General features: G+C 49.0%; 1 long non-coding RNA gene across 1 annotated transcript; it reads left to right on the top strand.

Moving 5' to 3' along the window:
* Window positions 1–3,696: 3,696 nt before the first annotated feature.
* Window positions 3,697–15,562, top strand: LOC146757940 (uncharacterized). The gene is made up of 3 exons (XR_014935724.1): window positions 3,697–3,820; window positions 3,909–4,002; window positions 15,298–15,562. It is a non-coding gene; the product is annotated as an uncharacterized LOC146757940 (long non-coding RNA).
* The last annotated feature ends 12,242 nt before the right edge of the window (window positions 15,563–27,804 follow it).

Raw genomic sequence — 27,804 nt, 5'->3', positions numbered from 1 at the left:
ATTGAGGCCCTTTGCACTGCTGATGAGTTCCATCTCACTGTAGAATTCATTGCATCTGCTCCTCAGGTGGCTTTCCTCTACCCACAGCACTCCACACCACAGCCCTTGTAATGCACGGCATTAGCCTCTGGGCTCATTCCAATCTTTCTACACTGAAATCCTTCCAAACTATCAACAGCTTTCCAGTGTGAGGCCTCCAATCTCAACCCTTACCAGGGAAAGGTTCCCATTAGTGAGACCACCTTGGAAAGAGTTCTTTGCTCTGGGGTGGGATTTCTCCACCTCCGAGTCCTCCTCTAATTCTGAAGCCAACAATGCCAAGTAGACCCTCCTCTGCTTGCCTGTACTCAGCCCGCTTTGGCTTTATACAGGTTGTTCAAACCTGCCCATGGCATGAGGGCTGGAAGGGATCATCTAGTTCCAACTCAAGTCATTCTGTGATTCATAGAATAATTTATGTTGGAAGGGACCCTTAAAGGTCACATAGTCCCACTCCCTGCAATGAATGGAGACATATACACTAGATCAGGTGCTTAGAGTCCAATCCAGACTGACTTTGATGGGGCATCCATCACCTCTCTGGGTACCCTGTGCCAGTGCCTCACCTCCCCTATGGTAAAAAACTTCTTCCTTATACCCAAGCTAATTCTCCCCTTTTTTAGTTTGAAATAGCCAGCGGTGGGACAAACCAGCTCAGGAGCTCCTCAGTGGCCTTCTTGTTCCTTGCTGCTGATTCTTTCCCAGCACCTGCAGCCCAGTCCCTGCTGTGATTTAATGCTCCTATCCACATCCAATAGGGCACATGAAATCAGCGTGTTTATTTCATTCACCAGCTCCTTAACACACCACCTGATTCAGGCACAGAAGCAACAGCTCGTGGCTGTCGAATTTAAGTCGAGAGCTGGCACAACTGGTGAGCACGCAGTTCAGGATTTATCTTTTGTGAATATTTGTGTGCTAAAGTTACAGATTTGCTTTTTCACTGTATTTGCAATAGCACTGCTCAAATATTTGTGGAGACTGAACACAGCCTAATTGAAATTCAGTTGAATTCAAATTAATATTCATGTTTTTTTTTTCCCCCCCTTTCACTCTTCACTCTGCTCTAACTGGAAGCAGTTTTCTGTTGCAGAGCGGGCAGCTGGGAGCTGGAGATCCTGGAAGGGTGCAAAGTTTGGCAGTCTGATTTGGATTTCTTGCAGCAGTCACTAGCACAGAGCAGCTGGGACTTCTCCATAAGGAAAGGGCAGAGATTTGTTGCTTGCAAGCAGCAGAGAGGGATCTGGGGACACTGCTTATTTGTAGCTGTGCAGAATCAGGGCTGGGCTCGCTGAGACCCCAGGACCATCAATTGCTTTTGCAACCATTGATCATGCGATTTCTATTGGAAGTGAGCTGATATTTTTAGCAGGATGTGATGAAATCCCACAGCTCCATAAAGCATTATTTCTGGACCCCTCCGCTTCTCCCTGCCTCGTCAGACTGCTGCTCTCTGTCTGCCACCAAGGCAATCTTGTACAGGGAGATTAGAGATGCCTGGCACACTGAAACCTTCCCCCAGTCACCCAGGAAACATAAGACATTTTTCTTCTTCTTTGGAAAAACATGGAGATTAAATTGGAAGTGCGACATGGGTGCAGCTCTGCCCAGATAAATGCACAGGCTGTCAGGATGCAGATGTTCCTGCAGACTTGTACTGCTCACACGCTTCTCAGAGTATCCCAGGTAGCCTGCAAATGCTTTTCATCGGGTATTTATGGCCCCCAGTAAAGCACTAAGAGAGAAATATTCCAAACTACACATTTAACAAGACAAATAAGAGCAGCAAAAAACACCTGGAGGCACTGCAATGTTTGGAAAGATCTTGTAATCATCTCAGGTAGTTGTTTTTTTGGTTTAAAGACACGCTTTTACCACCACTGACCCTGCATATGGTCACAATACTGTTTGTGTTCCTCTCCATTTTTAATATTCACATCCTCATTCGTGCTGCAGCACCCAGAGGCAATGGAGGGGGCAGCTTAGGGGTGAGGGTAGGCACATGCCTGGGTTGGAGTCCTTGAATAGAGACTTATGACTCCCAAGCATCATGCCCCTTTCTTGCCTTTGCAAGAAGTAAAGCATGAGGCAAAATTATCACACCTCTAAATACCAGCACAGCTGAACATGGATTTTTAAAAGTCACCGTACTGCTCCAGCCCCAGTCATGCTTCTATAGCATTTCACCACCACAAATCACAGCCAGGCTTTCTCAGGCATCAGGTTTGCATTTCCATCCCTTAACACCTTGCTGGAGAAAACCATGATGACCTCAGGCTGCAGAATTCACCACTGAATGCTACAGGAGTGCAGGGGATAGCTGGGAACTGGACAACTAGAGACATGTGAAATGGAGACACCACATTCCAATGGGGACACACGGGATGGGAACACCTGGCTGACCCTATCCCATCTTTGTCAGATATTCATCTCAAGGTGGAAGGAGTTGGGAAGGAGACAGGAAGGCACAGCAAGCTGCCTCTTAGGAAACAAACTTGAGGGGAACTGAATAGTACTTTGGACTTTCCTATTTTATATGTGTGCAAAGGGCTCAGTAGACGGTCTTAAATCTGAATAATTTTTCTGCTTTGGTACATTTTCTACTTTTCCACTTTAGCTAGTCTTCCCTCTGGGGAAATGCCTCAAGGAGCAGCAGATGTAAGGTGCAAGGAGAAAAAGGCGTCTTTTTCTAAGCTGCTGCTGCCCCGTCTCCACTATCCTGACCTCTCCTTTGGATGTCCTAAAAATGAAAAGGGGCTGGGACGAAGGAAAAGGAGCAACCCGAGGGATGCCCCAAGTCCACAAAGCAGCACCAGGAGGAAGGGTGCAGCCTAGCAGGGCCCTTGCAGCTCTGCATGCACTGATCACTTCACCCTGCATCTACAGTCTCTGTTTTCCCTGGTGTTCCTTCATAAAACACAGGCACAGAAATTGCTGCTGCCCTCCAGCCCTCTGATCCTGCACATGTTTTGGCAGAGATGAATACTCTTGCAGCTCACCCAGCAGCTCAGCCACTGTATTATTAGGTTTCTTCAAAACCCCTGAATGTCCCATCTAGACCTGGTGACTTAATATTTTTTAAATTACCTATTTGCGCCAGTGCCTCTTCATTTGATACCTTAATCCTTAATAGCAACTCACCTTTATTACCAGAAAAGAGCAAGTCAAGAACAGATTTCTCCCAACATCCCCCGAGGTGGGAACTTATGAAATGAAATCATTTCGCTTCTCAGCTGTGTCCTCATCTTCCTTAATTGTTCCTTTTAACTCCTGGGGAGCCAGCAGACCTGTCTCATCCCTTTGCCGACTTTCCTCTTCTTGTCAGACTTGAATTACCTATTGTTTGTTTCCTTGCCTTCCAAGCCTTGCTATTTCTTTCCGGCTTCCTGCTTCCTCTCTTCCTGCTTGTGTTTTCTGCCCCTGTTTATTGACCTCACAAAGGTTGGATTTCCATTTTGTGAAGGACCATTGTGTGGCCCAAGCACCTTTCTGAACCCTGCTTCTTACCTGCTTGGCTCTGCCTTCACCCCGCTCATGCCCACACAAGCATCTTGAGCCCATCACTGGTGCCAGCTCTCAGTATTGCTGAGCATATGCTGAGATCTCGTTAATGGCAATTAAACCAGAGCGCGTGGTTAAGTACCTTGCAGAAGGTAGCTGCTTTGCTGTGTCACTTCTTAAAGAGCACCCATGCCAAATTTCAGCATTTTAATCTCTTCACTATTGACTCCGGATGCTGTCGACCAGCTTCCTCCTTTTGTTGCAATCTCTCAGTCTAGAGGTTAGCATAGCTGCGATAGGATTTGATCCTCTTCTTTCCCAACGATGATGAACATAATTACATTCTTAACAAGTGAATTAAATTACAGCATGATTTCTCTAACAATGAGCGCTCTCCTCGCCATGGGCTGAAGAGGAGCTGAGCTGCTGGCACGCGGGAGCCCACGCCATGCTTCAGAATGAGTGAGTTTTCTAAATTCTATTCCATGCATTATTGGGACTTTAAAAATTATGTCTTATTCATCTATTGATGACAGTGGCCTCTTGGGTGTAAATTGAAGCAATTACGAAGGATCATGCAAATTAATCAATTATTTTCAGATTATTACATTCAAGCAGTAGTCTTGCTCTTCGATTCAGTTAAACTCTGCCTCTGAGTCAATTTTCAAACCTACAAATTAAGCTATTTATTAGCTAAGAAGGTCGGGAAGAAAAAAAGAAACCCACCAAAAAAACCCGAAACACTCACGAGTTGAATAGTAGAAGGGGTCATTATAAAAAGACTTCAACACATGAACTGCTATATTTAAATACGTGCTGCAGTGACAGCCTGACCCCAGTGTGAGTGGGATGCTTGGCATCACAGTGCTGAAGCTGTGGACGTCCAAAGGCGCTGTTGTTGGATTGATGGACAGCAGGGCACACACCAAAGCATAGCACCCTCTGCCTTGGGCAGGCACTGGTGGAACCATCATCCCCTCTGGGTTCCCCTTTGCTGAAAGCCCATAGAGGCAGCAGCACCAGCACACATCTTCCCATCCATTGCAGGGAGCTGACCTAGATGACCTTAAGGGTCCCTTCCAGCTCAAACAATTCTCTAATTCTATGGAACCTGCCCAGGGACAAGACAACTTGAGTGTCACAGATGCTCCCAGCATCGGCTTGTACCTTCCCCTTTGCAGCTTTAAACTCTACACGTGACATGGTCCATCCATAATGGATTATCACAGCTCTCTCGAATTGGCCCAATTAATGCAAATGCTGATGGGAGCCACCAGGAAAGGAATTTGGAATTAGGAGGTGAACCAAGGGGCTCCTCACCCACGCCCAACACCCTCCGTCCCCCTCCCACTGCCCAGGCAGAGGGGTTGCAGGGTGGCTGAAGGCTTTTGAGTTTTAATTTAAGTGATTCTAAACCAGCTTTGGGTTTATAGCTAATAAGACATTAGTATGCTAATTAAATTATCCATGGAGTGGTATAAAGAGGCCTTCCTGAAGTTTAATGGCTATGTAAAAGGTAACTCTACTTGCGATGTAATTAATTCATGGAACAATAAATGTATAATTAGATTCTTATTAATATCAGAGAGGCTTTTCCTGCATGAGGAATGAAGACTGGTCATTTTTGCTTTCAGAAAGGGAGAAAGGAGGGGGCAGCTCCTGGCTGCAGAGCACCTCTGTCCTCATTACATCCAGCATCAACATCTATCCCAGCCACCAGAGCTGGGCACAGGTCCTACAGAAACCTCACAGCCCTCGGGTTTCCTCCCGGGGCAGATCTGGTCTGGGACATTCCTGGAAAGGTGGATGAGGCTGAGCAAACTCAGCTGAGCATGAAGCTCTGCTGGACCAGAGCTTATCAAAGGAGAGGCAGAAAGCCCAGTAAGAACAGCATGTGGGAATGGCAACAGTATTTTTGTATTTGTAAGGGAAATGAAATTGCTGTGAATGCATCTAGGTAAGAGAAGCCCCCAAGTTGCTTTGTCTGTGGGATCCCAGGCTTCTCTATGATGTGGCCACTCCAGCCATGAGTCAGCATCCTGAGAATCCTGCTGCAAGCCAGGAGGTGAACAACAGCCCCAATCACATGAGGAGAGATTACCTGGCAAGGATGGGAAATGGCACAACCTCTTCCTCATACAGATTATACTGGTCCTCCTGGGCTGCGCTCCTTCCCCTCTGTGCCCCATTGCCCTGGCAGTGACTTGGCTGTTAGCATGTTTCCAGACTATCCCATGCCACAGTCTGACTTCCTCAGCCCTCACTTGGCTCCCACTGGAACGTCTCCAGGGAGATCTGGGGATTCCAGAGGGGCAAGCATCCCACAGAGCCTTTGCCTGTCTTCCTGATGGCATCCCACTGCCAAGCAGTCAGGGCTGGTTGCCCCTCGCCTCTGTGCATGGACTGGCTCTTGGATGCTGCAGAGTTAACAAATCAGTCTTTTCTTCCATTACAGAGGAACACAGAGTCCCTTGTTTTGATCTCTCCCACCCCTGTCTTTCAGAGGGACGGTCGTTAGCAATTAATTGCCTTGGTGCCTTGTTCATCACAGCTTCTCACCAGGCCTCGTGACACGAAAGCTGAAAGTCACCCCCACAGGTGGTCGCACAGCTCAGTGCCCCACAAAGGGAAAATCTCCAGCCCCTTCCAGCCCTGTGCCTCTGCATGTGCTTGGGCAGAGTGACGCTGCCCTTTTCACCAGGTGACAGCACCTCACTGTACAGCCACAGCAGTGTCACAGCAGCTCAGGGGGGAGGAGAACAGCAGAGCACCATCCCAAGATTGCAGCTCAGTGAATGTCCTTCACGCTGTAGCCCACAGCCTGCTCCTGCTCAACACACCCAAGCAGGATGCAGCACCCAGACAGGCGTCTGATATGCCTGGGATGAGGACATTGATCGCTCTGACCTTTGCAAAGCCCTGTCTGGAAAATGAACGGCACTGCAAAGCACAGAATGTGGTCACGGGAAACAAATGTGGCTCCCGAGCTCATGGTTCCACCAGCATCCCAGGAGCAGGGCCAAGCCTGTGTCGGGGAGGTGCTGGAAGAGCACTGCCTGCATGCAGGAGGAAGGCTCAGAGCAGGGTGCTCTGCTCTCAGGTCCTAACACTGCCCCAAGAAGGTGCATAGATACAAAAAGTACCAACAGGGGGGTGAACTTCTGCCCTGAGGGCTGCTCAGCCCTGCCATACAACATCAGTGCCCGGCAGACGGGAAAACTTCTTTTTCTTCTTTTCTTCTTTTTCTTTTTTTCCCTTTTGATCTTTTCTACCGCGCTTCTTGCTTTCAGCCTTCCTCTTTCATCTCCTTTTATGGATTACCCCACACAGAGCCTATGCAGCCTTCTAAGCCCCCCCACCCCAATCATCCCCAGCAAACCATTCCCCCTCACCTAAGAGCTGGGAGAGGAAGCAGCACTCCTTTCTGTTAGGTGTCTGCATGCATGGAGCCCTCCCAGCCCCGCACAGTCCCAGCTGGCTCAATCAGCTGTAGAAATGTGCACTCAGATGCAAAGACATGCTCAGAGTGCCTGGGGATGGCTCATGGAGCAATGCAGGTTATGGGAGCTCTCCACTCCAGGCTGCTTCTTTGCCCCTTGAGATGGGGACCAAGGGGTTGCAGCTGGGTGGCATCCGATCCTCACCATCACACTGAGGGGCTGCATTTTGAAATATCCTCACAATTTCCATGGGTCTGTTTGACCCCATTGAGCTCATCTCCTCCAAAGGCACAAGAAAGCTTTTGTATGGAGCCACAACAATTCTGTGCTGAAACTCAGCTCAATGAAATCCATGGCATTTCCCTTCCATTAAAACAAAGAAGACAACAACCCACAGTTATCTTCCCCAGAAGAGGCAGCGTGTTGATCACACTTGATCTCCTTCTGCCAAAGACACACTACATTTAATCCTGTTTCTTATTTACCCCCACGAACCTTTGTTTCCTCAGTTACTGTGTCCTTTAGGTATGACTTTAGGCCAGCACAGGTGCAAGAAGGTTGAATTTTTCTTCCTCCTTAGCAGTGGGACATTTGCTCTTCAGCCAGGTGCCACTAATTAGATTACAGCACATTTATTATAACCAGTTCCCTCTTCACCCATGCACCTGTGACCCCATTCTCCCTCTCACATGACCTTCATCCTTGCATGGGCTGCAAAGGGAAGCCTCAGACAAGCTCAGGGCACCCAGTCCTCCATAACTAACATGGAAAGCAGGTTACCAGGTTCTCCTCTGGGGTTTGTTTGCTGCCTTGGCTGTGTCTCCAGACAAGACACCGGTCCCTCTCTGCATGGCACATGTGAGACTGTCACCTCATTTCAAAGTCACCATTGTGAGCCAGACTCTGATTTGGAAGAGACTTTCTTCCTCTCTCCTGCAGGGAAATTAATTTCTCTTAAATGTGCTGATGTACAGATAATTTGCCTGTGGACCCAGCAGATTTGCAGTCAGCAGGCTGCCCTGGTCAGTGCCAGAGAGCAGCATGTCACGCCAGACCATGTCTAACGTCTTCTGAGTGATGGGACTTTGGTCTTGGAAAGGTACTCGGTGCCATCAATCCCCCCAAAGCTTCTCCAGGGATTGGGTGTGGGAGGGCTGGGAGCTGTCAGCAGACCCTGCCAGCCTCCCCTCCACCACCCTACGTTGCTCTTGGTGTGCACAGCCCCACAGCAAAAAGCTTTTTGCTTTCCAACCTGACACATCTCCCATGAGAAACCTGCAGAGCCTGGCTCCCGCAGACCACAGATGGGCCTGAGCATCACAGCTTGGGGAGACGGCTGTGCTGACCCCCAGCAGAACTGGGTCTCTCTGGAGATCAGCCACGTGGCTGCAAGTGACAGCTCAGTAGATATCCTCACCCAAGCACAGCACATGGATGGGTCCTCTGGAAGCAGCAGCTGACTCTCAGCCAGGAAGCCAGCTCAGCAGTGCCCTCGATGCTGCCATTTTTGGACTCTGCAAAGTGCCTCATTGCATCTGTCTCTACAGATTTCCACTTACCCAGATGGTTTTTGTCTCTACCATTATAACGTCTGGTGGACGCTGCTTCCCTCGTTTGCAAGGATCTACTTTACCCAGAGAGAAGCCTTCAAAGGCGCAGACCCAGCCATGACCTCCACTTGGAAACAGCAGCCTAAGAAATTCAGAGAGGTCTAAATGTGATTATAAATAGGTTACTAATTACTCTCTGATTTTCCAGCTCTTTCGCCACTGCTGCTTTTGCTCAACCTGCGTCTCCCTGGGAAGCCAAAGATTTACCTAAATACCAGGTCCCTAGCTGGGCAGCATAGAGGCACATTGAGACGTGCATCTGTTCACGTTTGCATTTGGGTTTTCCTGAGCTTCTGATCACATCCATAATTTCCAGCTAGCCTGAGGAGAAGCATTTGTTAAGTGATCTTCAATTAAGAATGTTAATTGGCAGGTTACAACCTGACTCCTGCCCTCGGGACATGCCGATGTATGGACCCTGTAGGATGCATTAAGGGTGCAGGCAAAGCTGCCAGGTGAACTGGGAAGGGCTGGGAGAGACCCATCACCCCAATGGGTCATTCCTATGGAGAAGAGTCATAGCAAAGGCAGAGGAAATTCCAGGAGTGTGTTGAGAGACGTGTGATAGTGATGGAGGACACTGAAACTATACAGACCACATGTAGAAATGACAATGTTTTGTAATGAAAATGTAGGAATACTTCTGGGCTTACTCGTAGCTATCCATGAGAAGGATGGTCCTTAACCACTGACAAAGGATTGTCCCAGCTACATAGTCTAAGAGCTGGGAAATACTCCATTAAAAATAAGGTGCTCCTGTTTGACATGACACAAAAAATGAAGGGAATTTCAAGAACAACGTGATTCAGAATCCTTCAAGGATTCTGGGCTCCTTTATTCAGTAATTGGACGAAATATGTTTGTTCTGCTACGAGACCTCATAGCACTAGTCGAAGCAGGTGAAACTGGGTTTAATATCCTCATTAAAGCATCAAGATGGTTTTATTCACCCAAGAAAAAAAGTAAAAAAAAAGTCTTTTTCAGATAGATTTTGAGAGCCTGCATGGGGTGAAACGCTTTGTGAAATAAAGAGCCAGCCAAAAGGTTTCCCTTTCAAGTGCTGGTGTTGTCGTGGCCCTCTCCAGGTCTCTTAGCACCAGGGCATGCAGGTAGGCAGCCTGCAGAGGAGGAAACCCCGGAGCATAGAACTGTAAATCAACAGTGCAATCAGCTGCACGGGTTTCTGGGTGGTGGCCACTCGCAGATCTACAGCACTGTCACAGAGCTGTCACATGAAAAATGCTTTGAGTAGACAAGCTGCCTCTCCAGGAAAGATCAGCTTTGATCCTGGTGCGGAAATCAAGCAGCTATTGCAAAGATGCAAATTTATGAAATTCCTACACCTGGCATGTTCACACGTAGCGAGCGTATTAAGAAATCACAACGTCTAAGAGCACTCCCCGCCGTGGGGAACCCAACCAAATTGTTACTGTGCGCTCCCTTCCTCGCAATCAACAAGATCTGAAGGTTTTGCCAAGCCCCCGATGTAAGCACAGAGAGACCACGGGGGCACAGAAAGAAGCTTTGCAGAGGGTCTCTCTAGACCAGTTCTGTACAACAGCCTCCCCCCATTCCTCTTCTGATGTATTGCTAACCTCCAAAGCTTCCAGACTGACCCAACAGCTCCCTGGCACCCAAGCATCACCTCAGTTGTGTTTTCAGGGAGCAGCATCCTCTGACCAGCACACGTTTTAACACCCACTACTCCAGGAGGCACAAATGACTCCTGATAAAGCATTTGTCCAGCAGAAAGCAGAGCAGACCTGCCCTAATCTCATACCATCTCCCCAGGAATGGGCCCAGCCAGCAGTTTGCAAGCAGAGAGAGCAAACTGGGAAGTGCTCACTGCTGCACCCAGCCTGATTTTATCTGACCTTGGAAGAAGGTCAGCCTGTGCTGCCCCTGCACAGAGCTGTGAAAGGCAAATCCACAGTGTTCAGCAAATCTCTTCGTCTAACAGGCTCATTTCTTCTCAAGAATTCATTTTGGAGGGATTCGGTGGCATTGACAGAGGTGGCACAAGTAATTTCGCTGCTCATATTCAGGATGTAGCACTTCATCCTTCGCCCTACAAGTGGGTTAGCCTGTGAATTGCTCTGTGCTTCAAGTTGCAGAGCCTGAATTATTTTGGCTGCGGGACATGGACTGCTCACCAGAGCTCAGCTTTGAGATTGCATCGAGGCTCACCAGCAGCATGGGGAGCTCATAACTCCAGCACCGCTTTCAAGCACTGGTGGCTGCAAATGACAAAATCCTCAGAAAGCTTCATGTGGGTGCAGGAGCTCCTGACATAAGCTCTGAGGGAAGCTGAGGCCTCTTCCAACGCAGCACAGCAGATGCACAGTATGTCCCTGTTAAAAAAGAAGGGGAAGGAGACAAGATGCTGCTGCTCATTTTCACTGACACAACTTGCTGCTGGGTGCATGTCCCCATGCAGGGCCACCCGAGCAGGCTTCAAGCACGTGTTCATCACACATGGGTCTCACAGGGCTGGGGCAGATTCATGCCCACAGCACAGAGCAACCCTTTGGACCCCCTCAACATGCCATACCAGGGGAACAAGGTCTTCTCCAGCAGCCTCTGGGTAGAAAGCAGGAGAGCTTCAGGGCAGCATCACTCCTAGGCCACCTGTTCCTTTTGTGCTTGCTACTTGAGTCTTGCTGTGCTCTTACTGCTGCCAATCCCTTTCTATCTACACTGGTTCTTGTGGGTTTGGAAACTTGCAGTCTCTAAGTACACATCTGCCCAGCCCTCTCTCTCCAGGCAGGCTCCAGTAGGGCTGGTACAGCATTACTCTGCTGCACTCACAGTCTGCTCTGCAGCTCCTGCATTGCTTTTTCTGCCCGCTGTCCTAATCTGCTACAAAGCTTGTGACCTGGAGGGCCAGTCATGAGAATCCCTTTGGGATCCCATTTATTTCTGCAGCAAGACTTGAGCCACGAGTTAACTACTTGCTGCAAACTCCAGCAGGCCAAGGACTTGGGTAGCAGCAGGGTAGAGAGTGTGGTGCAGCCCCTGGAGGGCAGCTGCTCCAGCCAGTGCATCACAGAGAGCTGAGCCCTCACATCCCCAGACTCACCCTGCTCCTCTAGTGACCACTTGCAGTCAGAAGAACTGCCTAAAAATAGCAAAGTACAACATCTGCAGTGAGGCATTTCCTCCTCTCCCCCTTCCCCTGGCTTTGTCACCTCTGATGTCCCACCAGCTCTTTCCTTTCCCAGTCTGCATGGGACTGGGCAGCACAAACGTGCCTCCATGTCTCTGCTGGGCCCCTCGTTTCCCACCACGTTTCTCAAGGTCTCCAGGATCCAGCCCCACAATTACTCAGCTTGCATCCTTCTTGGGACTGAGGAAAGCACAGGGGCCCCTTCCTGCCCTACAGCATAATTCCTCTGGGTCTGCAATTCACAATAGCAACCACCACAATCTCCTACTTGGTACACCAAGTGCTTTCTGCCCGAGGCTATTGCTCTCCAGGTGTTTAATTCCCATTGAGTTGTCTTTGGGTTTATTTTCCCACAACAGAGGATATACATTCAACGAGGGTTGGTTTACATCGTGCTTCCTACCCACAGCTCCGGTCCTTCCGCGTTCCTTTGTGTTTCACTTCTCACCAGAGTTTGCATCTCCTCCCAGTTTGAAGTTATCTGCAAATGTAATTAGTGTGCTGCTAGCTCCCCTCCTTTACATCATTAATGCTTCACCAGGGTGGATTTAATCCCTCTCTCCCCTCACGACTCCTGACTATCAAGAGGCATCAAACCAATGGAGATGGTGCAGGTCAGCCCAGAAAGTGAGGCACGGCAGTGATTTATTTCCATCTGTCCTATTTCAGGCACGGTGCTGGGATGCTTGTGGTTGCCAGGCTGCAGCATCCACACCTCACTCCCTGCATCCCCACAGCATCCTCAGCCCAAGTGGCTCATCACTGCTGAGATGTGTCCTCAGCTCTGAGCATCCATTGCAGATGGGAGTGGAGGAAATAAATAAATAAATAAAACAGTGGGTTTTAGGTCAAGAAGAGTTAAAACCATCCATTCCTGACAGGGCCCCCAGCACAGCGCGTGATTGGAGCCTGGAAGAGTTTGTACCAGGATTTTCGGAGCAGCTATTCTTTCCAAAAATACGAAGTCATTCCTTTGAAGAAGAGGGGAGGGAGGGGGGAGGCGGAGGGGGAGGGTGTTGGGGGGGGGGATAGAAACGAAGGCGAGCTCTAATCTCCTTGCTGCAGAGTTTCACCTCCTGCTTTCTCCGTCCTTCTCCCAGAGCCGAGGAAACCTTTGGGGGGGGGGGGGGAGGCTGAAGTGGGGAGGAGGGTTGCGGATGGAGGGGATAGAGAGGGAGGGGAGGACGAGGCGCTGGGGACATCGCAGTGGGAGCCTCCATCCCCTTACCCCCACCCCCTCTCCAGGACCACACCAGCTTCACGGAGCTGCGGTGCTAAACGCGATGAAAAGCATCGCGTGCTGTTCATGCCTGGACCCCTCCTCCCTCCCCACCGCACCCCCCCCCCCTTCGCCCTGCTGTTCCCACGCTCCCCCCGGAGCTCAGCACAGAGGATTCGAGCCATGTGCGAACCCTCCGCACCAGCTCAGCCTCCCACGCAGCTCCTCTCTCTGCCTCGTGTTTTTCGGAGCGCTTGTAGCCCACGAGGAGGGGCGAGGACTGACTCAGCGTGTTGCACCCCCGCCTGCAGCATCCCCGGGAGGGGGGGAGGGGAGAGGGGGGGATGGTCTGCTCCCCCAGGTGCTCGGTCCCGACGGGTTCGGCTTCAAGGGGGTCCAGAAAGTGCAGGGAGAAGGGCTGCGGTGCTCCCAGCTCCGGTCCCAGCTGCGTCGTGGCGGTCACTGGGCCGTGGGCAGCCCTAAGCCCTTTCTCATAAGGACATCTAGTGGCACCGTGACGGACGGCAACACTGTCCCTCAGCCCCTCTCGGCCCAGGGTCCTCCCCCCCCAACCTCTGCCATCGGCTTTCACTACCACCCACATACCCAGATAGGGGCAAGGCTGGATCCCACCAGCGGTGTCCTTGGGACACGGTAGGTGACCGAGATGGGGACATCTCCAGGAGAAGGGTGAGCCCAGGGGGATGTCTGATCTGTTGTGAAAAGGTACAGAGCTGCAGGACAGAGCATGGGAGGCTCCTATCGCTTTGCAGAGATGTGAGTGCAAAAGAAATATAAATAAATACAGAGCTCCTCTGGGGGAAAAATGGACATCCCAGGGAGAAAAGGGCATGGTGGGACAGTGCTGGGATGGTGCAGAGCAAAGGCATCACACAAAGGGACCACGTGGGACACCTGATCGAGGTGCCCCTTTTCATTGCAGGGGAGCTGGACCAGAGGACATTTAAAGATCCATTCCAACCCAAATGATTCTGTGATCCCATGAGCTCCTGGTGCCACAGGCCAGGCCAACCTTCCTTTGTGCAGCAAAGAGGAAAGGCAAATGGGGAGATGAGGAAGCCCTTGAGCCCTGCATTCCCTATGGGAAACCAGCACAGGCCTACATGCACAAGCACTGAGACATGGGTTCCAGCAGCAACAGCCACCATGCTCCTGCATGAAGCATGCAGGGATGAGAGCAAAGACCCCCACACAGGCACATGCCATCCTCTCATCAGTCTCAGCCTTTCCAGAAACATTCTGCAGCAGAACGACACATGCATGGATGTGGATATTTCTGGGGGAAAAAAAAAACCCACAAACAAAACCCACCTGCAACGAGCTCCGTGCAATTAGGGAAAACATGCCCAGCGTGGAAGGATCAGTGCCGTGCCCCAGGCACACATCTGCCTCCACGCAGCTATTTCCTAGCAAACCTCTTCAGAGCATAATGACCATGAATAGCGTGGACTTGAAGAGCATTTCCATTACAGAAAGGGCATATCATCTCCTGCCTTTATTCAAATGAAAACAGTAATGAAATCACTGCCGCCTAATACAGACGCACTTGGTTAGACATGCACTCGCTTTTTGGGTGTTTTTTCTTCTTGCTTTTCTGTTTCATGGTCAACATTTATGCATTGCTGTCAGAAAGATTGCTTTAATTTTCCATTCTGTTTCAAGACCCTTTGCTGAAAACAAGAAGTATTATCCACTGAAGAACTGTGAATTAACTCCATCTAATATCTTAGGAGCAGACCTAACACCAAATGGCATTCACTTACATTTTTAATGTACCGATGAAGTCATAGAAATCACTAACTTAGAGGCTGGCTCATCACATTTTTCTTGCTAAAGCATATCCCATATCTCCTTCTCTGACTCTCCCCTAGAGAACCCATCACTTCTTTTAATGATTTTCATCATCTAGCATCAACATTTTAAGGCCAGGCATGAGTGATGTGGGTGAGCGAATTTCAGGCCTTCATTGGCTTTTCATTTATGGCATCAGAATGAGCCTGACCTGTTGGCGTTGCTTGTTTTCCTCCTTTTGCTGGCCCCTAACTCAGATCTTACATGTGCTCATTTGACTTTAATGAGGCCACATGCAGACCTCCAGACCAACAGAGTTGCCCTTCCATAAGGACAACCAGAGCCTGGCTATTAGGTTGTCCCAGCAGCAACAGCCACCATTCCAAAACATGATTGTTTTAGACATTTCTTAGTTGTATTTCTCAACACAGCCCTCTACACACCCAGTAGTCATTCAGCACACCAGTTTAAATCTGCTACACCAGATCTCTGTTTTTTTTTCCCTTCCAGGCTCAGCAAGTTATTATTCTATGCAAGCACGATGCCCTCCCAGGACTGCACTACAGGACCAGGCATTTGCTTGGATAAAACAGTTTGGCAACACTTGCTATTGAGGAAATTTGTGGTCTGTGTGTTGGGGAATGACTCAGTGGAGCCAGGAGCTGTCTGAAAGCCCCCGCTGAGGATTTGCTCTGAGCACAGCCTGCGGGGCTGGTGGGTGGGCAAACAATGTGGCTCAGGAGCTCCTGTTCAATAAAATGAATTTGTCTCCAAACAGACGTCGCCTTGTTTCACTCAAAATACTTCAGTTCTCTGTACTAAAACACAAGAAAGGAGAAGGTTTGGTTGAAAAGTTGTCATGCACTGGTGATGCCCATCTCCAAACATAACTGGCTCCCATGCAGCTGCATTGTATGCTGCCCATCTGCTGGCCTGGCGGGTGGTGATCCCCAGGGCCTGGCCCTGTCACCAAGTGCAAAGAAAAGTTAAGGACAAAGGTGAGGGTATCAGATTTGCTTCTGATCCTTCCTCTTTTGTCTCTGTATGAAGCATGCCACATGGTGCTGGGTGGAGAAGCACATCTCTGAACCCTCAGAACCCCTTGGCATGCTGCTGGTGCAACTAGCTTTGAGGGCACACATACAGCACAGATGCCACCCCCAAGGTCTATATGTTCCTAGTTAGTGACTTGGGTCAATACACAGTCCCCAGGGATGGGTGACATTGGCATTCTGCATGCATTTGCAAGATCTCCCTTGAATGAGCCTAATATACCCCTGGTCTAGTATAAGATATGGAGTACTTAAAACACAGCAGGCAGAGCAAGGTTTGGGAACAGGACCCAACCAGCAGCCTCAGGCACAGTAAGCAATGAACTGAGCCCAAAGTCTATCCATGGGCCTGGTCAGGAGAAATACTGAGGACTAGCAAAGATCCAAAGCCCATTCAGGAGGCAGGACTGCAGTTAGATTCACCACCAGAACAGCTCAGTAAAAGTAAGAAAAAGAGCCAGAGCTGATCTTAAATAGCTGCTGGCATGGGCCCAGGTGGGGCTGGTCAGGGCCATTAAGGTCTCCTGGTATAACCTGGGTCCTGACACCTACTATGGTTCCTTGTGACATTACTAATGTAATTAGAACTCTGAGAGTAGGGCTTTTTTTTCTTAAGAGTTTTCTTCTAATAGTGAACTTCTGTGCTGAATTCAGTTTGAAGATGCACCTTTGGCAGCCCCAGAGACTGTCATGTCATCCAGTGACAGTCATCTGAGAGGTCCAACAACCCTAATACCAAAGCCATCGTTATCTAAAATCAAAACGTGTATGGTCTGGGGACTCAGGGAAAGTAGAGGTGAAACACAGGTGTGTGAGGTGCATCTGAACCCAGGCAGAAACCCACAAGCACCTGAGTGTCCCCAGGAAAGGAAGTCCCCACATTCACACCCTCTAGCACAGGGCTGCCAAAGGGAGGAGGAAACATGCCCCAAGCTCAAGGCACGTTCTCACCATAGGACCACACAACTCAGCAAGCAGGGCAGTGCACATAGACATGGCAGAGGGTATTGCCCCTCTCTCACACAGATGAATGCAGCTAAGCCTACTCCTTGTGTTTAGATGAGAGCAAAGCTCCTTGGTGATCCTTTAAAGATGGATTCAGCTCATTCCTAGGTGAGTAGTTTCCAAAGTTAATTACCTTTCCCGTTAAATATTTGTGTCTTAATTCCAATTTGAATTTTTCTGACTTCAGCTCCATCTGTCAGTCACTGAGCCTTGTCTTTGCCTGCTGGATGAAAGGACCCTCTGCTATCAGAAATCTCCACCCCATAAGCCCTCAGACACCGAGATCAAGTCACCTCTCAACTTGTTCTCTGATGAGCTAAATAGGTTGAACTCCTTAAGCCTATCATTGCACAGCAGGTTTTTCAGACCTTTTCTCATTTTTGCAGCTCTTCCCTGAGCTCTCTCTAATTTTTTTTAATCCACAATGAAAGCGTGGATGCCACTATTTGATACAATATTCAGTAAAGCTCTCCCTACGCTTTAGATCACTTATCCATCCTAACTAATAGCCTCTCAAAATACATAACTGTCACATGCATTAATTATAAATTGGACTGGTGTCCTGCTTATCTGGCTTCCTAAGCCGCCTACTGTACCATAGGTTTTGTTGAAGCTCTTTCCAGATCTCCACACGTGGATGACATCTTTGCAGTGAGAATTGCAGTACTGAGCTTTCCATTCCTAAAAGGCACAAGGTTTGTTTGCTGTGCATCTAACAGTCTGCAACCTAACTCGTTCGTCAGGTTCTCACTGTTAGGGCTTCAAATCCAGGTGCAGGCAAAACCTGTGGACTGAAAGTTCTCCCATTGCATTGGGTCAGTCCTTGTTGCACATACATATCCTCCTCAGTCTTGCTAAGTACATCACCTATGTATTGAAATGCAAAGCCACATGAAGCCACAGCCAATGCTACCAGGAGCTTTCCAGATGGTCACCTCTTCACTGCAGTTAAGTTGCTTCTCCCAGCACTGCTGCTCAGACCTGGTTAAATGAGAGAGCATGGCTATGACTGAGTCCCAGCACAGAATCATGCAACATGGCACTCCAGCCCTAAACACTGTCCAGAGAAAAATAAAAAGGAAAACAGGCTATTTTCAAGACTTTTCCAGCTGCTTTCTTTCTCCTCTGTTCCCCTTTCAGCAAAGCACTATCTAGGACGCACAACCAGTGCATGAAATCACTCCTTCCTTCTCCCTTCCAAAGCCACTGTAGCTGGGCCAAGTCAATGCAGAGGAGATGATGGCATTGCTGCAGGTAATTAGCAGTGCTGCCCTCAGTCCAGGCATGCCATGTACATGTACGCTCTGGCTCCAGGTGTCCTGGGGGAGCAGGGAGAGTGGCAGCTGTGGCAGGTCCATCTGGGCTGGAACGCCTGAGGACAAGGCGGCATGGAGGACACACAGCTACAGAATTAAGAGGGATGCATCACTGGATGGATTCCCAGCAGGGATGGCAGAAAGTACGCTCGGTTTGTGCATCTCGGTGACCCACTTCCAAACCTTCCTATTCCCTAAATGGAATCTCCTTCAATTTATAACCACTCTGTCTCTTTTCTGGTGCTAAGAAGCCATTATCACTGTGTCTACTCCGAGTCCTCACAGCTGACTTTAGATGCCACTTATTTTTACTGCAATAACAATAACTTGTGTATGCAGAAGGTTGGATGGCCAAACAGCTGTGCTGTCTGAAGAACTGAGAGATTTAGTAGGGCAGCCATGTCTGGAGATGAGAAAGAGGAAGGGGAAGAGGAGGGAGAAAGAAGGGAAGGGAAGGGAAGGGAAGGGAAGGGAAGGGAAGGGAAGGGAAGGGAAGGGAAGGGAAGGGAAGGGAAGGGAAGGGAAGGGAAGGGAAGGGAAGGGAAGGGAAGGGAAGGGAAGGGAAGGGAAGGGAAGGGAAGGGAAGGGAAGGGAAGGGAAGGGAAGGGACACGACTTTCTAGATCACTTGGATGACCAGGGTTATCTGAGACTCCACACTTCTAAGCCCATTGAGTCCATTCAAAATCAGGCAGGAACTGCTGGAGAAACAACAGAAAGAAAATAAAGGCAAGGACTGGAGTCATAAAATGCCCAGTAGGCAGGCAGAAGGCAAAGAGCAGAGGGACACTGATGTACAGTGACTCACAGTGGTGACGCAGGGTGGACAGAAAGGGAACCTGGAGGGTACCAGAGGCTCACCCCAAATCCATACATCCCAATCTCAGAAGCCATAAGGCAGTAAGAGGATTTCACAGTCAGCATCTCCTACAGCTCCTCTGTCACAGCAAGTACTGTGGATAGATTATGTGGATACGCACGTCCTGGCACTTCTGAGTATGTGGGCATAAGAGAATGCCTGCGAGGGAAATCAATTTCATTTTAAAATAAAATCTTCATTTCCTATATGGACTTGCACTGAGCTTCGCTACATTAGCTGAGCTTTGTTGCTGCCACGTTGCAGCAGATATGCTTTAGATTCCAGATGTTTTGAATTTTCTGTCTATTTGTAATAATAATGATAACAATCATACAGAACCAAATAATTCTTACAGTTTTTGTACGTAAATTGAAATGTTTCCCAAATGTTTTGTGAATGTGTTCTAGTTATCATTATGTACAATGAGGGAGCAGATACATACTGTCCTGGCTTATTCCTGCGGGGCACCCACTCCTCTGGAAAATTATCTTCCCTGTCTAAGAGAGTTTCCAATTGCAGAAATGATGATGGTGCTGATGATTATGATGACTATTTCTCCCAGGAAAAAGAAATATGATATAGAAATGTGCTGAAGTACAGTCAGATCTGAGAACGCGTCTCAGTAATAATTTAAATTAAAAATATTAAAGGCGTATGTTGTCATTACCCAAACGCTCACATACTGCAGCCATGCCATGCAATAATCAATTCCAAAATTCAATTGAAATAGAATTAATCGATTATTTATTCTCCGGCTCCAGATTAGGGTACAATTGTTATGACGGATGCGCCAGCTCCTTTGAGGTCTTGGGTTTAGTTTACCCTTGAAGCACCAAGAGCTGGCCAGCCAGCACATACTGGGAAAGGTTTAGGGATGTCCCATGGGCAGGGTGATGCCAGATGGCCACCACTGGGCCTCGCCATCTCTTCCCATTCTTCTTCCCTCCCCAAAACCTTCTCCAAGCTCACTGTGCTGTAACCATGCCCAAGGAGCGGACCATTTGGAAAAGCTGGTTTTACTCACAGCAAATTGTAGCTTCGGTCTCCTTAATAACATCGACATCAGTCGTTTTCTGAAAGTGGAGCTGGTGATGGCCATTTCCCAAAATAAAGTAGATTCCTCAGACTCAGACCTAGGAAAAAAAAAATGCAGTAATGAAGGCCAGCCAAAGAAAATGACCATTACTTATTTTATTTCACTCTTAACTTTTAAATTCGAGCATGATTTTGCAGACTTTTTATTAGAGGAACTTTGAAGCATTGGTATTATCCTCCGGGGAGGGTGCGAGATACATGAAATACCCACACATAAAGCCAGACATGCTGGCGGATGTGCCATTAAGTGCCGCTAATCGCACGCCACATTTATTGTCCAAGGTCAGAAAGCTATTCTGCTTTCAAAAAGGAAGTGCTGAGAGTCTGAGCAGGATGAAACCTATTCTTCGTGGGTATGTGTCCAATTGAGAACAAGAGAACCTTGCAGCTGCGTCCCTAAGCATCCTTTCAGACCTGGCGGTGACAAAACCCCATGCGATCACACAGGTGACTTAATAAGAGGGAAGAAGTTACAGCAGGGCCATTTCTCCATTCTGCAGCTCCTGTGCATGGCACAGAGGCAATCCAGCACGGGTTATTTTGCTACTACTTATTTCTTTCTCATTAGCACTAAGGAGTCGGATGTGTCCCTCATACATACTCCAGCTCACCGCAATGCTTTCCACTATGGCAATGCCATTAACCCATTGTGAGACTGCTTCCAAAAACTCCCTCCTGTTCCAAATGCATGCAGAAGAGGACAAAGTTTCTTTAATGGCTGTTTGCAAGAGCTCCTTGTTTTCTGCTGACGAATGCAGGAACAGCAGAAATGCAAGGTTTGTATGGAGCAATTTCTGATCCTGAGCGTTTCATCTGCTTTATCATCAAGGATTATAGGTCAGAGTCTGGGCTCCAAATGTGTGTTACCTACTGCTTGACATGCATTAGTCATCCTTCCCTCTTGAAATCACTGTGAAAAGCACCCGATGAGAGGGCATGAATAGCTAATAGTGGGTGCTGGAGACTGCAGTGTGTTCATCCAGATCATCAGGCAAACACGTGCACACCGGAGAAATCAGAGTGTATTCACAAACAGAACAAAAGGCAGAAATTCAGAGAAATGAATTCCCTCAAGAGTGTGTGATGAGAGATGCCTCCAACCTACCTCTCCTTTCCTGCTGGCTGCACTGCTGGCAGCAAGGGGTTGTCTGTCTGTCTGTCCCAAACCAATGCTCCCTCTCCCCACCAGGCAAGGTGGACCCAGACAGCACCTCCCAGGGATGTTCCCTTGTGGCTGCTTTCCAAGACAGAGAGCCTCTTTTAGTGTTGTCATTCAGCACAAACTTGTGTTTCCACCACCTTAAAACCAGCAGACAGAAGTGTTATGTAGGGCCCAGGGTGGGATCCTCCAAGAACTCAGCCCTGCTGCCCTGACCTCAAGCCTCAGGTTGGGTGAGAGAGAAGGAAAAGGACTGAAGAGTGTTATGTGCTGCTTTGGTTTGAGCAGCACAGAGGGATGCTGGGGGTGAAGCAGCTCAGGGGACCAGCTCAGTGCCACGCACTATGGGGCTGGGTGCAAAGGGGTTGGGATGATACTGGAGTGGCAGGAGCAGCCCTGCTCAGGTGTTGGAAGGAAGAAAGGGGCCAAAGGCTGTGGAAATGACAAGGACACAGCTACCATATCCATGCACAGCCACTGCCAAGCAGAGCATTAACAAGGACCTCACCTCAGCTTTTCATCAGCTCAGAGATGCTGAGGGCAGGGATCACTGCCTTCCTCCCACCTACTCTCCATGGCAGCTCACCCTCAGTGCTTTGCATACAGCCCATGTCTCAGGGGTCAGCAAGCACGGGGGACTGTAGATGTGATGCAGCACTCATTGGCAGTCCTCACATGTGTGGGAACCTGACATTTCGTGAAAGGGCCTTTTCCAATAGGTAATTCTGCACTTCATGAAAATTTGTTTGCCCTTCTTAATCTCCGCCGCCAGCACAGCCTTTTGTGTGGCTCCGCCTGGGTTGCAATCAGAGGACTTCTCTCCATGTCTGATCCTGACAACCCGAACATTTGTCAGGGCTCCACTACCTGCCTTTATAATCTCACCCAGGAGTCCCGCCATGTCCCGTGCATACGGATGAGGGCTGAGCCTCCTTTGACACAGCAGAGACGGTTGCAGCTGTGCTCATCTTCACAGAGTCCTAAATCAGCTCTGAATGAGGACTCGTCCTTTCACAGCATCCCACAGTCAAGTCTAGGGCAGTGCATCCCATCCCAGAGCCTTTCAACACACCATGTGCCATGCAGCGGGGTGATGGGAGCCAATAGTGCGGGTCACCCTCTGCAAGCACATAATGTTTGAACTGCCTGCCTTCAGTGTGTCCCATCTCCTTAGCAAATTATCATCATTTTCCTCCTGCCTTCTGCTCCTTTTTTAAACAATTTCTTTCCCCAGGTTTCCTTTAACTCCTCGTTACTGAGAGTGGAGTTACAGTGACTGAGGGCATCAGCATGATCCAGCTCTCCAGGCATCAGATCAGTAATTCAAGGCACTTTCTTAAGTCTCATCCTCAATACAAACTCATTCTCTTCTGTCACTTTTTTCAACCTTTCATATGAAGGAGGAAGAAAACAGGAAACAAAAAGGTGACCAAACATATTGCAAAACCCCTCTTTGTGGTTGATTGACATCAATCAATCAATCATTCCCCACATCACCACATGTTTTCTCTGTTTTTTTATCCTGCATCCTCATGTCACTGGGATGAGAGTTAATGGCCTTAAAGTTGTGCCATCGGAGGTTCAGGTGGGATAGCAAGAAAAATTCCTTCTCAAAGAACAGCAAAGTTCTGTACATCCAATAAAGGGTGAAAATCCCCCCTCGTGGTGGTGGGCTCTGAGGAGACACTTTTCTTACCCTACCAGAAATACCCTTGCTGTGGTCACATATTTAATGTGGCAAGTTTCTATTTGTAACTCCTGAGGGTCTGCGTGAAGGAGGCTGAGGCACCAGCAATGTGATCTAAGGCAGCGTACACAATTCAGTCACATTTCAGCGTGTCAGGAAAATAAATCTCGAAACAGACACAGAATCAAAGCATCTCAGCCCAGCTTGCAATGCCAGTGGTTATTCAAGAGATCAATCAGCACTATGAAATGCCGTCTCTCCCAAATCAATGAACTCAACAGAAAGGTGCCTATTCATTATTTCAGCTCATGCTTGGCCTCATTGCACCAGCCGAACAAAAAGTTGTCTGATAATGATAACTGCAAGACAAGGGATGGAGAAAAGGATTGTCCACCCTGTGTGGAGCTTTATGATGGGAGACATCAGCTGCACCGCAGGTCTCGGGACTGAGTGCTTCTCAATCACAGCCTCATGCTGCTGGGGATAATGTGTCACGCTTAAATATCAGCATCTTCTCCTTTAGTATCTCTGCAAATTGCATTCAGTGTGGACACATTATATTTGTTTCATTGTAAGCAGAAGGAGTTGTGACACAAAATGCAACAAACAAGCAGGACCTAGGGAGGAAAAAATCCTTTCTCCGTTTATTTCTTGCGTGGGAGTAAAGGAGCTAATGTCGTGCTTAGCAGCTTTTAAACTTCCTTTTGTATCTAAACAAAGGCAGGTTTGAGATCTTCTGCCTCAGTTTCTCCTGACAGAGCCCTCCAAGGGACAGAAACCTGGATAAAGCAGACTTGTCCTCTGCTGGATGCTGAGGAGGTGTCGAGGCTCAACAAGATGCTTGCTGGGGTTAGGAACACAATGCCACAAAGCTCCTTAGACCACACTGGGAGTAATGTCCTGTTTTTGTCAATTCATTCGAAGGAAGATATTTTTGTGTTGGAGAGAGCGCAGTGTAAAGTCATTTAGACAATAAAGGAGTGACAGGATTTCCACAGGAGAAGAGATTAACCAAAGTGGGATTATTTTGTTCTGAGAGAAGATGATTAAGAGGTGGCATGATTGAAGTATTTAAACTGGCTCAAGGTTATTATCAAATTAAGCTGTATTGGTGATGGCTGGGCAGCCCTCACTCAAGAGCAGAGTGGAGGGCTTTGCAGCAGCCTCAGAAGGAGCAGTTTGGGCTGACCCGAGGCAGTTGTGGATGAAAAAAGCAAACAGGAGCTGCTGCACACCACGCAGCAAAGGCTGTGGTAGGCTGGAAAGCCATCTGTTAGCAGATGACCTCAACCTTGGCACCATCCTTTGTGATGCACTTTGGTCTTGCACCTCTTCTGCATTCAGGTTCATCCCTGGCCTGTGCATCGCTGCCTGCTGTTCCTGCTGGGCTTCCAGCTCAGCCCTGAGTGTTTCTGTTTCACTCTTGTGCCACTTTGGATTCTCTGCCATGCCTGATGTGTCAAAGCCAGAACAGTTCTCTGTACCCTTCACACTAGACAGTGATTTTTTGGGTTAGCATATTCTAATTGCTCTGTAGAGGGTTAATTTAGGACCTTCAAGTAAGCTCCAACTAAAATTTTTGCTCCAGATCACACAATCAGATTTCAATCTCTTCTGAAGATTCAGCACCCATAATTACAAAATTGGCACTTCAGACCTTGATGAGCTGTAAATGTCTCTATGGTTTCACCTTCTTTCACATGCTTCGGATGAGAAGCCCTCTCTCATGTGCATCGTTTTCATGTTGAGTGCAGCACTCCTTCAATTTCTTCAATAGGACTTCGTAATTACTCTCCACTTCCTGAGTTAACTAAAGAGTGTTAAATCTATAAGTAATCCAAGCCCCACCCTTACCCGCACAAAGCTCTGCAGCTTCCTTTGGCTTTCCCCCTGTTTTTTGATCTCTTCCATCTGTATTTCACATCTATATGGAATTCCAGCTCTGGATACCGCAAGGCCTTCTTCTCCACATTGCCCAGGTTCACCTTTGATTCTGGAGTGAGTACAGCACTCACTTACCAACATAAGTTCAATGTCTTCACTCCTCTTCCACTGGTGATGGAAGGAAAACCCACTTCATCCTACCAGCCTGCAGAGACAGGTGTGGATTTAGACCAAGGGGAAAAGGTTTCAAGCTAAAAGAGGGGCAATTTAGACTGGATAAAGGAAAAAAGCTTTAAGATAATGGTGGTGAAGCACTGGAATATGTTGACCATGGTGGATTCTCCATCCATGGAGACATCCGAGGTCAGGCTGGAGTAGCACCCATGGTGGGTCAAAAGAATCCCATCTCAAAGGTGGTTTTGTCTTCCACTCATTCACACAATGCCCAGATAACCACTCTGCAAGTGGTGGCTGTGTTATCAGCACCAGCATCATCATAAGATTACAGGTCCCAAACACATTTAGGCTCTGTCTGAGGACACGAGCAGCCTAAAAGAGCTCTCTTCTTGATTGACAGGTGAGTTTTCATCATGAGAACCCAAACAAAAACAGCAGCAGCTTCCAGCAGGTTGGCTGCCCCGCACCGCAGCATCCCCCAGCTACCTCCTGCTGCATGGAGAGCCCACGCACGGTGCCTGGGAGGAGAGCAAGCAGCTCATCAGTGCTCACCAACATCTGCACAGCCCAGCGGGGAGACACAGCATGCATGCTTAAAAAGGGCACCGTGGCACAACAACTGCTTCTGCCCCGTTGGGTCAGCAACAAAAGCAATTAGCTGGCGTAGGTGGGAGCGGGGATTTGGGGCTCTGCTTATGCAGCTGATGAGGGATCATCTGTCAGTCTTGGCCTCTCCTAGGAGCAATCCCTTGGCTGCTGCTACGAGCCAGGGAAGCAAATGCCTCTGTGAGGCCAAGACTTGGCATCCCGTTGCAGGGCTGGGAGGTTCACCCTAACTCTCCAGCTCCATGTGCAAGCCTGGCCAGGAGCTACAAGAGCGTCACAGGCAAGGTTTTACACTTTTTTCCCCCAAAACTGTCTTCTTTCCTGCTGGGACGCTCATCTCAGGTCTTTCCAACCTCACTTTTACAGTCAGCCTGGGCACAACAGTTCCAGGAGTGCTCCTTGCAGAGCTGTGCCCACTCCTGCAGTAGCTTCTGCCCAGTGGCCACACACAGCTCACATCCATCATGCTGTCCAGGCCCAGCTCACTTCTCTGCCCCATGTCCTGTGCTCCAGCGCAGGATCCATCTTATCAGGACCTTGGCAGAGGAGGGAGGAGGAGGAGGAAGGAACCCCTGGCACCCACCACCTTTCCTCTCCCCCTTCTCCCACTTGACATTTGGAGTGTGAATGCCTCCGTGTTTGGTGCTTGCGGAGATCATTTCTCCTGGAAGGAGAAGGAGTTGCCGACAGCAGCAGCCACAGGGACGCAGCTTTCCTCTAATGAACTAGAAAATAGTTTCCCTTTAATACTGATTATCCTGGAAGCCAGCTGAAGTGAATGTGATTTACATAAAGATGAACCCGCTCAGCACTGTCTTCCTCAGCAACACCGGGCAACTCGTCAGCAGTGCGGGCTGGGTCCCAGCCAGGGAGCTTTGCTCTGCTCTGATCTGCAGCATCCCGTGAGCTGCTTTGGCAGCTCCATCCACCACTGAAAGGACTCAGATCCTGCTGTGCCTGGGTGGCTGTGCAAGAAACTGGGCTGGGAAGCTGATCTGGCTGGAAAATAAATAAAAAAAGCAAAAACCTATGACTCAGCTCCCTGCATGAGCAGCAGTGCCAGCGCTGGGGAGGCACTGGAGCACAGCGTTCAGCAGCAGCCTGGCTTGCACCATATGCTAGACTGCATATGTGCACAGTGCACAGCACTGCCCATGTGCATTCCTGAGCACCATGATGTCCTGCATCTGAAGGCATTTCCAGGCACAGAGTATGGAATTTTGCACCCTATGATGTGCTGGCCAGCAACCCTCCAATGTACATGTGAGCATCAGCTCACAGCCAGGATGCAGATGGCTGCAGGCTTGCAGAACTTGGACCCATTGCACACGAAGGAGAGGTCTGGCTGCATAGTTTCTACATGCTCACATCCGTGTTTGTTTGTACTGCTGTATGCATTACACTTGCTTGCATCTCTGGCATATTTGTGGCTAATGCCTTACTAATTGTGCTACCACATAGCATATGCCCCTGCACCAAGATTCTCCGTCTGCACCATATGTGACAAATTTGGGGGTGGTGGGGATGTACACACGAGCCCTGCAAACACTGAGGCATGCAATCTGGCCTTCTGTAAGTGCAGCAGGTGCCCACGCTTGGCCGTGGGCATGCAGCATGCGTGAGGAGCAGCCCACAGCAGGTGCTGCTGCCAGAGAGCCAGAGAGCCCCTCTGCCGTGTGCACGGCTCGGTCAGCAGTTCTGACTTCCCCTCAGATAGATTATGTTGTCGACTAATAACCACATAAAATATTCAGGAGCTTACTGCTCTGCCAGAGGCACTGCGGAGATGAGCGTGCCAGGAGATGGATGGGTTGTGGGCTTGGGAAGCTCACGCTGCAACGGGAGCTGGGGAGCCGGGCTCTGCTCTTAGGAAGGGGATTTGTTCTCTGAGTTCTCCAGAGGTAGAGCAGTGAGGGAGGTCATGCTGCTGGAGGGGGCTCAGCGGGGATTGGCCCTGCTCCTTGGATCCCTAGGGATGCAAAATGCACACATGGCTTTAGCACAGGGCAGGGAGAGTCACCAGGAATGTGGAGTTCAGCTCATCTGGGGCTCCAGTGGGAGCTCCATAATGCTCTGTGGTAGGTGCCAGCACCACATTTTCCTGTGCCAGAGACCTAACTTGGGACCCTCTCTCCTGGGGACTCTCAAGGACCATACATGGCATTCCACCACTTTTCT

The sequence above is a fragment of the Coturnix japonica genome, chromosome 18 (assembly GCF_054131305.1).
Source record: "Coturnix japonica strain WE chromosome 18, WE-NBRP24, whole genome shotgun sequence".
Lineage (NCBI taxonomy): Eukaryota > Metazoa > Chordata > Aves > Galliformes > Phasianidae > Coturnix > Coturnix japonica.
This window is presented reverse-complemented; position numbering and strand designations above follow the sequence as displayed.